Raw genomic sequence first — 13,522 nt, 5'->3', positions numbered from 1 at the left:
AATCTGTCTAGAAGCTTATCTAAGCATTTTAGGACTTACCTCCCCCCTATTGGTATTTGTTGATATTGGACTTATAGAGTTTAATTATAGGAATGAGAAAGCTTTTAGAGGTTGGAGGAGAAGATGGTCCTAGGGCCATTGTGACAGTAATCCTCCTCAACTGAAGTTGTTTCCTGTAGGTTGTATTATTTCAAGGCTTGTGTAAGAAAGATGATGTTGTTGTTTTCCTTGTAAAATGTATAGATTTTGAAGCCAGGTAGATCTGGTTTCAAATCCCAAGGTTATCATTTAGACGTTTGGGCAAATAACTAAACTTTTGAAAAAAGTTTTCCTCATCTGAAAAATGTAGATAATGCTTACTCTAATAATAAGAATTAAATGATTTGACAAGGTAAAATGTCTGGTGAGGTGTCTGGCATTTTGAAGGGTTTTACCCCTACACATGCCCTAATTCTCATGTAGACAGTCAGAAGGTGGTATAAAGACAATGAATACCTGGGGAGGAAAGACCACCAGGGTGGAAAAGATGTGGTGGGGAGAAACAAATCATTTTTCAGTTGGCTCCATGTTTGTTCATGATGGTGGCAGCCACCTGGGTAAGGGGTATATACGAGCCAGGCAGTTAGAATAATTATATTTCCAGTGATTAAAGCAGTCTTCCACAGTCATAATTTGATTATCAGAATGAATCAGCATCACTTGGAAAGTTAACAGCCTCACGATATGGGAAGGATTTCTTTATTCATATTTTTAGGTATGCACAGAGCCCTCCTCTAGGTCTAGGTCAGGGGACATGAATGTGGTGCAGGTATGGTCAGTGATTGTACGGTGATAGGTAAGACATAGACATGAGTGGCAAAGAAGAGGCACAATGTTAGGAGACTGATTTGAAAAAAGATTTCAAAAAGGCATTTTGATGGCCCAGTATGTACAGGACATTGTGCGAGGACTAAAAGAGTCTAACAGGTGTAAGGCATGATTGTGATTTTTGAAAGCCTTAAGAAAAGGACTTAACAAATATATGCAAAAATTATGAACAAGTCAATGTAAAATCTTAAACAAGTAGTATGATATCTGATAGGACTGGAGAGTAATAGGCTCTGATGTGTTTGGGAGATGTGCACCAATCAGATTCATTGATCAATGGAATCTTAGCAGAATCTTAGTGTTAGAAGAAACCTTGGAAGGCTGTTAGTCTAGTTTCTCACTCATTGCTGTTATTTTCTTTACTGTGGCCCTGACGAATAGTTATGAGGCCTGTACACCAGTATTTCCTAGCATGAATCACTCTCTTACAAGGCTATATGTTCTTCTGTTGTCTAGTTCATCCTTGTATTGACTCCAAATTTTCCTCCACATGATTTCCTCTATAAAATTGAATTCTTTTCTACATAGAAATCCTTTAAATATTTGAAGTTATATCTTAATTTAAAAATTATTTTTAGTATTTTTATCATGGAAACTTTCAAATAAGAGCAGAGAGAATAGTAGGGGACTATAGGTAACCATAACATACTGTATATTTTAGAATACTAGAAGAAAAGATTGTGAAAGTTTTACCATAAAGAAATGATGTTTGAGGAGGTAGATATATTTAACTGATTTAAACTTTACATAGTGTATACATGCATCAAAATGTCATGTTACCTAATTCAATAATTATAATGTTTGTTTCTATGTACTAGTTAAAAAATAAATTTAATTAGAAAAGCTTTAAAGAAAAGCATAGAGAATAGTATAATGAACCCACGGGCCATCACACAACTTAACAGTAATTCCTTGATAGCCAATATCAGTGAGTTTTTTAAATTTGTTCTAATTGGTTATACATGATAGCAGAATGCATTTCAATTCATTGTATATAAATGGAACAAAACTTTTCCTAGTTGTACACAACACGTGTAGTCCTATATGTACCTCGGGTAATGAGGTTCATCTCATTCCACCATCTTTCCTATCCCTCTGCCCCCTCACCTGTCCTACCTCCCCTTTGCCCAAAGTTCCTCCATTCTTTCTATGCCCCTTACCACCCACCTCACCCCCATTATGGGTCAGCATCCACTTTCAGAGAGAACATACAGCTTTTGGTTTTGGGGATTGGCTTACTTCCCTTAACCTGATATTCCCATTCACCCGCAGATGCCATAATTTTTTTCTCTTTTAATGCTATAAGTAATATTCCATTTCATATATGTACCACAGTTTCTTTATCCATTCATCTGCTGAAGGGTTGGTTCCACAAAACTATGGAATGCTTCACAAATGTGGGTGTCATCCTTGCTCAAGGACTATGCTAATTTTTTCTGTATTGTTCCAATTTTAGCATATGTGCTGCCAAAGCAAGCACACTCTGAATTTTAACAAATGTAGATACCCATGTAAAAACTACCATAATCAAGATATAGAACAGTTTTTTTTTTCACTAGAAAAGGGGTTTCCTTGGCATCCTTCCCAGTGAGTGCCTTCACCACCTGTTCCAGGCAACCATTGATAACTTTTTTTTTAAACTATAGATTCATTTTTCCTACAGTACTGTTTCATATATATGCCACTATAAGTGGACTCATATCTAGGAGTGCAATTGCCTCCTACGTTTAATGTATGTTTTTGTCTTATGTGATACTGTCAAGCCATGCTAAAAAATGACCACAATCATTTTATACTTCCACCAGCAATTTAGGAGACTTCCACTTGACTTCATCTTCACTAGCACTTGGGCCATTCTAGTGGGTATGTCTTTGTGAGTTTATTTCCTGATAATTAATGATATTGAGTGAACTTTTTTTTTCTTTTGAGATAGGGTCTCACTAACTTCCTTAGGCTCTTGATAAGTTGCCAGCCTCACACTTGGGATCTTCCTGCCTCAACCTGGGATTGATTGCTGGGATTACAGATATGTGCCATGATGCCAGGATCAAATACTTCTTCATGAGCTTGTTGACCATACTGTTTTTGTACGTCAACTCTCTCTGGCTAGCTGGAATCCAGACTTCTCCCAGCTCAGTGCCAACTGTGGGATTGGTTAGCTTATAGTTGTTCTTGGCCCTCACAGGTACTGCTTAGAATGTAGCCCCAAACTGAAGACCACCTCCATGCAGATTTCTGGAACTCTTTTTCTTTGTGGCTCCCATGTTTCTGGTAGTTTTCTCTACATATTTTTGGCTGCTTAATCTCCTGGAACTCTGGACTCTCTCTCCTCAGTGAGACTGTTGTGCCCCATTTGTGTTCCCATTTTCAAACTGAGGTCTAGAGGGTGCCTCCAGGTAGAATGCTCACCTATTTGTTCTCCTGCTCTTAGGGGTGACAGTTGCATGTTCCTTGTGGCTTTCTATCGGAAAAATAGCTCTTTAAAAATCTTTTTTGACTGGGCATGATGGCACATGCCTTAATCCTAGTGGCTCGGGAGGCTGAAACAGGAGGATCACAAGTTCAAAGCCAAAAGTGAGGTGCTAAGTAACTCAGTGAGACCCTGTCTCTAAATAAAATACAAAATGGGGCTGAGACTGGGGATGTGGCTCAGTGATCAAGTGCTCCTGAGTTCAATCCCTGGTACCAATATATATATTCCAACTTTCTGGTTGCTTTCAGTGGGAGAACAAGTCTCATATAAGTTACTCTCTATTGATTTCTCCTTTTGTTGTAACTTTTTGCAATAATTGAAAAAAATATGTTTGTGGAACTTCTAGGATATATTGTAGTTTGGGTGAATAAATGACATCCCCCTGGTACAACAATTTAACCTGTTTTCTCTATTGCCTTTTTTTTTTGGTGGTGCTGGGGATTGAACCTCGGGCTCCATGCATTCTAGGCAAGTGCTGAGCTAACAACCTCAGCCTCTCTCTGTTGCTTTATATTTCTTGGAATTGGTAGTCAGGTTTAGGTTCAATTCTGTTTCTTATGAAAATTTAATAGGAAATATTGCATTGACATCTGCATGTCCTCTCCTTTGATGTTGACTACTAGTCAACAGTGACCTTGGTGAGATTTGCTAATATATTACAGGTTGCAAAATAGCAATGGTCTGAATTGCTGGGATTTTTCTTTCTTCATTTAAAGGCTGGGATGCCTATACACTTCTCCACCTCAGTCTCCAACATATACTCTCTGTATCAGTCTTTCTGATTGATTTATGATTTATAAAAATTTATGATTGATTATTCTTTCTTTTTTTTGGTACTGGGGATTAAACTCAGGGGCACTTGGCTAGTGAGCCATATCCTCAGCCCTATTTTGTATTTTATTTATATACAGGGTCTCACTGAGTTGCTTTAGCAATTCACTTTTGCTGAGGCTGACTTTGAACTTGCTATCTTCCCTCCTCAGCCTCCCAAGATACTGGGATTGCAAGTGTGTGCCACAGCGCCTGGCTATGATTGATTATTCTTTACACAGATATTCGGTTTGTATAGTTAAGGCAGGAGATAAACATGTGATTCCTTTTCTTCATTTAAACACTTTTCAGAATAGTAAGGTATTATTCTAGCATTATCAAATGATACCCAAAGGGGCTTTTGAAATCTTTTTAACTTTTATTTAAGAGTCAATATGATCTCATGCATTTAAAAATATTTGGTGTGTTTAATCCAGTTAGGAATAGTAATTGTTCTTATCTGATGCTCAATTTCTCCCCCTTTTGCCTTGTAGAAGCCTCTTTATCTTGGCTCCTGGGACCCTTTGCCACCACCTAGTGGTCATTGTTACCTGTTTCCCTTGCTTTTGAACTATGAGATGTTCCAAGTTCATCTTAAACATTCCCTGTCCAGACCTTGAAGGAACTATTTCTCTAAAAGAACTTTGGTTTCTTTCAATAGGAAATGATATTTAGAGGCTACATTCCAAGTACTAGGATTGCTTATTGCTCAAATTGACTGTCATTTGTAAGCCTTTTTAGTGAACAAAGCTCAGAAATATGTGGGGATTTTTGATCATGTCATTTAGATAATTACCATGAAAATTCAGGATGTTAGAGAGATTTTACTTCACTTCATCTATCTTAGATTTGTGTTTTCTTTCTCTGATGTTGGAGTTCCAGTTTTCAATGACATAAATATAATTGTTTACAGTCTTGTGCCACTTAATGACATTTTGGTCATTAGTGCATAATAATGGAGCTAAAAAATTCTTGACACCTAGTATTTTTAATCTTTTTTTTGTTTTGATATGTTTAGATATATAAACATTTACAATGTTACAATTGTCTACAGAATTCAGTATAATAATATCTTATAGGTTTTTATCCCCAAAGCGATGATATATCATATATGAAAACCTACGTGTGGAAATGGCTATATTTTCTAGGTTTGTATAAGTATACTCAATGATGTTTACACACTGAAATTGCCTAAGATGTGTTTCTCAGAATTTATTCCCATTATTAAGCAACACACGACTATATTTATGTTGTTTAAAATACTTTCAGGAATGTATTCCTGAAATGAGATGAAATTCTCTTGTCTTTAAGCTATATCCCACTAAGGTATGTTTGAAATAATTCATTTCTGTGGTTTGTCACCAACATGATATCACAGGTTGTTTCATTTTTGCTTTCAATATTTAGGTGTTAATTTTTAAAGATTTTTTAATTTATTTTACAATTATTTAAATATTTAGAAGAGCCAAAGTTAATTTGTGAAAATAAGTTGTTTCTGTTTTCTGGTACTGGTGATTGAACCCAGGGCTCCTATCCACTGAGCCACATACCTAGGCTCTTTATTTTTTATTTAGAGATAGTTCTCACTAAGTTGTGTAGGGACTTGCTAAGTTGCTGAGGCTAGCTTTGAACTTGTGATTCTCCTGCCTGATTTTGAAAGAACTCTAGCTTTTGTCCCAGTTCTGTCTACCCTGATATTACTCTCTTTTATAATTAACTTTTAAAATTTATTTCATTATGCATTCTGCTATTAAAAAAATAAGCAAATGAGAAAAGGGATATGCAGCTCAGTGGTAGAGCACTTGCCTACCACACATGAGGCCATGTGTTCAATCCCCAGCACCATAAAAAGAAAAAGAAAAGCAAATGATTTTTACATCTAGCTATGATAGCTTTATATAGGTACTGGCTTCACCTTCCCAACTGAAACAACTAAAATAAATATGAAAAAAACCCACAAACATATAAAATTTTAAGATCCAGTAACATTGAAGATCAAGCAACAAAGAATGATTCTGGAAACATAAAGAACAAATGCTATGAGCTCTTTAGTTGCCCCAGCTTTTACTATGTTAAGAGATTCCCAAGCCATGACAAAGAAGGGGAAGTCAGGCAGAACCAGAGGATACCATGAATTGAGAGATGGTGCTGAGATTCCAGGAAAACCAAAGTGACTAGAATTCACAGGGTGGAGTACCAAAAGAAGGTTGCTACATTGAGAGACAATTCTGGAAATCTGTGAAAGGCTCTCTGAGTGTTCAGCAGGGTATTGATCTGCACATAAGTGTGATGAAACTGCTTAGCAAGTCAGAGAAACCATCTTAAGTGATTAGAAGGAACAGGTCTTAACACAGGGACCAGAATAGCACCTGGAAAAAACTATCTAAGGAAGATGGGTAGAATAATCAGAAGGGTGTTACCTCGGACTGATTATTACAACTTATGTCATACCTAACAAATATTCAGACCCAAGAGAATCAAATTGTTTCCAGTAATTTAATTGTATACGAAATATTAAGAATAGTAATTCGTAATGTATGGCATCGAATCAAAGCTTACCAGGCATGCAAAGAAGCAAGAAAAATACAATCCACAATGATGAGGAGAAGAATGATCCAATCAAAGCCAACTGAGAACTATCGGAGATGTTAGAATGAGGTAATGGCATTTTTTAAAAAGTCATTACTACTATATTTCGTGTGTTAAAAAGGTAAAAAGAGATATAGAAGATATATTTTAAGAAAATCAGACTTCTAGAGTTGAAAATATATGATAAACACAGTGGATGGGATTATTGCCAGAATAAGCATTGTGATGAAATTGTTAGTGAACTTGAGGACATAGCAGGAGAAGTACCCCAAATGAAACAGGGAAAATTTCTTCTGTTAAAGAAAAGTGAACCAGAGCATCAGTGAGCTGTGGGACAGTTTCAAGTTGAGCTATGAGAGGTATTCAGAAAAATATTTTAAGAAATGGTGGCCAAAAATTTGTGAAAACTGTACATCTGCAGATCCAAGATATTAAATGGGACTAGAGTACAAAAAGCATGAATAAAGCTATATCAAGGTATATTATATCATAAATAAATTGCTCAAAACCAGTGATAAAGAGCAATCTTAGCAGTTAGAGAAGACATTTATGTAGAGAAGAACTAAGGATGACATCAGATTTCTTGTCAGAAATTAGGCATAAGAGAATATAGTGGAGTGATACCTTTAATATATTTGAAGAGTAATAATGTTGGCCGATAATATCATGCCCAGTGAAATATCTTTCTAAAATGAAGACTTGTACTGACATACAAGCTGAAAGAATTCACCTACACTTGCACCAAGACAGCAGATGGAAATAATGGAATAAAAGAGTAAAGAACACTGAAAATGGTGACTATGTGCATAAATATTTAAAATAATTTTTCTTATTTGAACATTTTAAAAAGTCATTGACTGTTTAAAGACAAATATCAGTGTAGTATGGGACTTAGAAAACATGTAAAGTAAAATACATGACAACAGTATAAATCTCAGAAGGGTAGTAACTATTGTAACGTTCTTATTGAATATGTGAAGTAATATAGTATCATCTGAAGGTAGATTGTGACAAATTAAAGATGTATATTCTAAACCCTGAAGCACTAAGATTAGAAAACAGAGTTATAGCTTAATAAGCCAATAGAGGAATCACTAAAAATACCGATAGTGGTATTTCTGCAAAAGAAGACAGAAAGAAAAGAAAAAGAACAAAGAACAGAAGGAACAAATAGAAGATCATATTAAGCTTATACCTATGCACGGCAGTAATCCTATTAAGTGGAAAGTATCTAAATACATCAGTTAAAAACATAGATTGTCATATTGCCTAAAGAAGCAAGACCCAAATAGATGTCTAAGGGAATAACACTGTAAATAGAAAGACACAAAGAAGTCAAAATTAAAATGATTGAACAAGGTATCTCATGTTAAACACTAGTCAAAGGAAATCTGGAGTAGCTACATTAAACCAAAAGAGGTTGTGGGGCAAAATATATCATCAGGACTAAAGAAAGTTATTTCCTAATGATAAACGAATCAGTCAAGATTATATAATAAACCTAAATGCTTGTACTTTTAATATTAGACCTTCAAAATACATGAAGTATCAAAATTGATAGAATTATGAGGAAAATGATGAATCCTATAGATTACATTTAGAGATTTCAATATCCTCTCCTCAGCAATTGGCAGAAAACGAAAAATAAAAGTAAGGTTGTAGAAAGTGTGAATGACATAATCAATCCATCCATTTGAAATTAATTGACATTTATAGAAAACCCCCAAGGAGCTTAGTGCACATGGAACATTTACCAAGATAAACTATATTCTGGATCTTAAAAAAATTATCAGTAAATATAAAAGTATTCAAAGTCAGGCAAAGCTTATTCTCTGAACACAATAAAATGAGAAATCAATAATGGAAAAATCTGGAAAATTCTCAAATATTTGAAAACTTAAGTGCCAGGCTGCTATCTGCTATCTATCTATATCTATATGTATATCTGTATCTATCTATAATATATATATATTTGGTATAAATGGACAACACAGTACATTTATTTTTATGTGGTGTTGGGGATCGAACCCAGTGCCTCACACATGTGAGGCAAGCACTTTACCACTGAGCTACAACCTTAGCCCCCACTGCTAAATAATTTTTGAGTCAAATAAATCAGAGAAGAAATTCATATTTTGAGTTGAATAAAACTGAAAACAACATATCCATTTGTGCAATGTCACTAAAGTGTTATTGGAAAATTTATAGCACTACCAGGCCCAAGATAGCTTTATTAAAAAATAAGTCTCCAGTCATTGACTTAGTTCCTACTATGAGAAACTAGAAAAGGAAAAATAAGTTAATCTCCAAGTAAGCAAGAAAAAAGGATATAATAAAGACCATAAGTCAGTAAAATTTTAAAAAAGGGAAAATAAGAGAAAATCAATGAAACCCAAAGCTAGTTCTTTAAGATGAATAAAATTGATCAACATCTAGTGAGGGAAATAAAAGAGGAGACACGGGTTACCAATATTCGCAATCAGAGAAGGGATATCACTACAGATTTCACAGATACTAGACTGATAATGGGGATATTATGAACAGTTTATTTTAATTAACTTGACAATTTAGATGAAATGAAGAAATTCTATTTAAGCCACAAATTGCAAAAGTTCACTCAAGAAAAACAGACAATTTCATAAACCTTGTTGACTATTAAAGAAATTGAAGGTATAGGTAAAAACCTTTCTACAAAGAAAAAAATATAAGACCAAGATAGCTTTATTGGTGTTCCAATTAAACCTGTAAGGAAGAAATGATACTAATTCCTAATAGTAGTAGTAATACTAAACCCTTGTAGAATATTAAAGCAAGGAAATATTTCTCCTATGAATCCAGTGTTATCACTACACCAAACCAAGACAAAGATATAATAAGAAAAGAAAACCACATACCTCTCATGGGATCTCCAATGAATCTGTACAGAAATTCTAAACAAAAATTTAAGTCAAATACAACAATATGTAAAAGGAAAATACATCATAGACAAAAACTAGACGGATGATGGGGATTTATGTCAAGAATCCAAAATTTATTTAACATTTGAAAATCAATGAAATTTACCACATTGATGTACCTAAAAGCACAATCTTTGTGTTTAGCTTGAGAGATACAAAACAAGCATTTAAAAAATATAGCAGAGGGGGGAAATGTTGGGGAGTAATATTGGCCAAATTATATTGTTATTTTGTGTGCATGTACAAGTAGGTGACAATAAATCGCATCGACATGTAAAAAAAATCAGCCCTGATTATTATTTAAAAAAATTTTTTAGATGTTGATTAACTTTTATTTTATTCACTTATTTATATGCGGTGCTGAGATTTGAATCCATTGCCTCACACATGCTAGGCAAGTGCTCTACCACTGAGTATCAACCCCAGCCCCTCAGCATTGATTATTGATGTAGAAAAACAAACAACAAACTAGGAATAGAAGGGAGCTTAAAACATCCTCTGAAAAAATGCAGCTAACCTCATACTTAATGGTTGATAATTGAATACTTTTCCCCAAGATCAGAAACCAAACAGAGATGTCTACTCTCATTACATCTATTCAGCATTGTACTGGGGTGCAGTAAGGAAATAGCTAGTATACTAAGGCAAGAAAAAGAAATAAAATGCACTCAGATTGGAAAGGAAGAAATAAAATTCTCTTTCTTTTCAGATAACATGAATATATATAGATACAATCTGGTATGATCTAGAAAAAAGCTATTGTAAGGTTGACAGATAAAATTTACATCTAAAAGCAATTATATTTTCTATATATTAACAATGAATAATTAGAAATTGAAATTTTAAAGATTTCCATGTACAATAGAATAAAAATATGAAGTATTTAAACATAAACGTGGCAAAAACTAAAATGTATATATTAAAAACTATAAAATATTGCTGATAGAATTAAAGAGAACCTAAATGGAGAGATATACCTAATTTATGAGTCAGAAGACTAAGGTGTCCATTCATTCCAGTTTAATCACCAGAGTCAACATTATTCCAATCAAAATCCCTGCAGAGTTTTGTAGAAAATGACAAGCTGATTGCAACGTGGCTTCAAGACTTAATCTAGGGCTGGGGATGTAGCTCAGTGGTAGAGGACTTGCCTAGCATATGCAAGGTCCTGTGTTCAATCCCTAGTACCATACGAAGAGGAAAAAAATATTCTAAAGCTACAGTAATCAGGATTGCAGACAAAACATATTGAAACAGAGCCAAGAATTCAGAGATAGATACACAATATATATGGCAACAGTCATTGACAAAGATGGAAAGACAAGTAGAGAATGGAAAGTTTTTTCAGCAAATGGTACTGAAATTACTGCATATTTATATGCAAAATATTGATCCATGCCTTGCATTAGACACCTGAATTAACTCACAGACTTAAATATTAAACTCAAAACTACAAAACCTCTAGGAAAAAAAATAAGAGAAAAATTTTTGTTGAACTTAGGTTTGGCAAAGATTTCTTAAATTTGACAACAAAAGCATTAAAAAGGATTTGACAATGTGGGATTCATCAAACTAAAACCTCTGTAATTCAAAATACTCTTTGAAGTCAATGAAATAGACAAAACACAAGCTGGGAGGAAATTACTCTAAAGCATTTATCAAGACTTGCATCAAGGATATATGAAGAACTCTTAGAACGCATTAGAAAAAAATATAGTCCTGTAAAATAACACTTCATCAAAGAAGATAAACAGATAGTAAATACATTAAAAATGCTTGACATAATTATCAGGGAAATGCAATTTTGAAGCATAAGAGTTACCACTACACACTTATTAAATATCTAATATTAAAGACAATTGTGCTGAGTGGTTGGAGAAGAGATGGAGGAACTGGATGGGTACACATCTGGTGGGGATATAAAGTGGTAGAATCACCTTCTTAAAAAGGTAAACATACACCAGTCATATCCAACCATTCTTTTCCAAAGAAAAGATAAGTTATAAAGCAATAGGAGGAATTTTATATCAGTGTTCTTGGCTATTTTATTTGTAAAAGCCCCAAACTGGAAAAAAATCCAAATGTCTATCAATAGATGATAGACAAATTGTGGTATGTACATGTAATGAAATGCTACTCAGCAATAAAAATAGATGATAGATAAACTGATGTAGATGAATCTCAAATTATGCTTAATAAGAGAAGCCATAGAAAATACAATATATTATCCCATACACATAAAACTTGAGGAATACAAAGCAATCTATTAAGATAAGACATTTTGCTGGAGGAATGGGAAAGTGGGGGGGCAAGAAAGAAGGGTGACAAAGGGCAAAATTACCTAGAGAATGAGAATATTTTTGGAAGTAAAGGATGTGTATATTATCTTGATTATAATGGTGATTTCATAATTTCATGTTAAAATTCATCAAATTGCACACTTTAAATACATGTAATTTATTGCATGTCAGTTTTACCTCAAAGCTATAAGAAATAATATATTCATCTTTTTTCACTTTCTAAGATACAAATAGTATTCTATAAATATTTTTCTCTACTTCATTTTTAAAAAATGTATTCCGGAAACCAGCTCTTAGCAGTATTTAAAATTATTTTCTTTCTTCTTTGGTTTATTCAACAACTTTCATTGATGACGGTTGTTTCAGCCTTTTGTGACCATCTTGTATTGTTATAATTAATGCTTGAATAACATAGTTTTGTAAATACAAGTTTTAAACATTTGTTGTTGTATTCCCAGTATCTTTAGAAATTAGGGCTGGTGGACTATAGCTCAGCAGTAGAGCACTTGCCCAAGATACCCTTCCCCATCACTGAAAAAGTTAAAAAAAAAAGTGGGATTGTTGAGTTAATAGGTAAATATATAAGCAGTTTTGGGAGATGTTGCCAAATCTCATTCATAAGGGTTTTATCATTTTGTATACTTATTAGCAGTGTCTGAGAATTTGTATTCCCCCACATTCTCTCACCTACTGACTATGTTGTCAAACGTTTGGATCTTGCCAATGCAAGTGAGAAATGGTGTCTTGGTGTGGTTTAATTTGTATTTTGTTCATTATGAGCTAAGCAGAGCATGTTTCCATATGTTATAGCTATTTGCATTTCTTTTCCTGAGATCTGTTTATTTCTTCAGCCCATTTTTGTATAGGTTTGCTGGCCATTTTATTTATAATATTCTTTATATTTCAGGAACATGATTCTTTGGACAATAATATGTTGCAAATATTTTTTCTCAGTTTGTCATTGTCAAACTGCGTGTGTGTGTGTGTGTGTGTGTGTGTGTGTGTGTGTGTGTGTGTGTAGCAGGTTTAGATACAGCCAGGAAAGATTTTTTCAATGAGGCAGGTTTTGCGCACTCATAATACATAGAAAATTTCACTTAATATTTTCTAGTACTTGTTTATTTTCTATTTTTACATTCATGTTTCTTATCCATTTGTAGTTTATCTTTTGAATAAGTAGAGAAAAATCCAATTTTATAATTTTCCATGTGGTAACGCTACTTATTAGAAAGTCTATTTTCCCCAAACTAACTTTTATTGTACCCCAAATGTCCAGTTGGTTCTGTTTCTGGATTCTCTATTCTGTCCCACAATCTCTATGTATTCCTGGGCTTGGACGAGGGTACATGAATTAATTATATAGTCTGCCCTCCCTGTACCCTTCATTGCTCTTCTTTTTCAGTGCTTTCCTGCTTATTCTTGTTCTTTTGAATTGACTATATTCAACTTGACGACAGATTTTTAAAGATCCACAGATGTTCATTTCCTCCCCAAGTTAAATGTCCCCAGTTTCTTCAATTTTTAGC

The 13,522-nt window shown here is 34.0% G+C and overlaps 1 non-coding gene and 1 pseudogene across 2 annotated transcripts in view; one reads left to right on the top strand and one right to left on the bottom strand.

The window, feature by feature from the left end:
* The window catches only part of LOC144373693 (transport and Golgi organization protein 1 homolog), an 88,614-nt pseudogene that overhangs the window by 54,159 nt on the left and 20,933 nt on the right, over nucleotides 1-13,522 (top strand). The window lies entirely within an intron of this gene.
* LOC144373724 (U6 spliceosomal RNA) lies at nucleotides 2,241-2,347 on the bottom strand. The gene has a single exon (XR_013433281.1). It is a non-coding gene; the product is annotated as a U6 spliceosomal RNA (small nuclear RNA).

The sequence above is a fragment of the Ictidomys tridecemlineatus genome, unplaced genomic scaffold (genome assembly GCF_052094955.1).
Source record: "Ictidomys tridecemlineatus isolate mIctTri1 unplaced genomic scaffold, mIctTri1.hap1 Scaffold_46, whole genome shotgun sequence".
NCBI classification, from domain to species: Eukaryota; Metazoa; Chordata; class Mammalia; order Rodentia; family Sciuridae; genus Ictidomys; species Ictidomys tridecemlineatus.
This window is presented reverse-complemented; position numbering and strand designations above follow the sequence as displayed.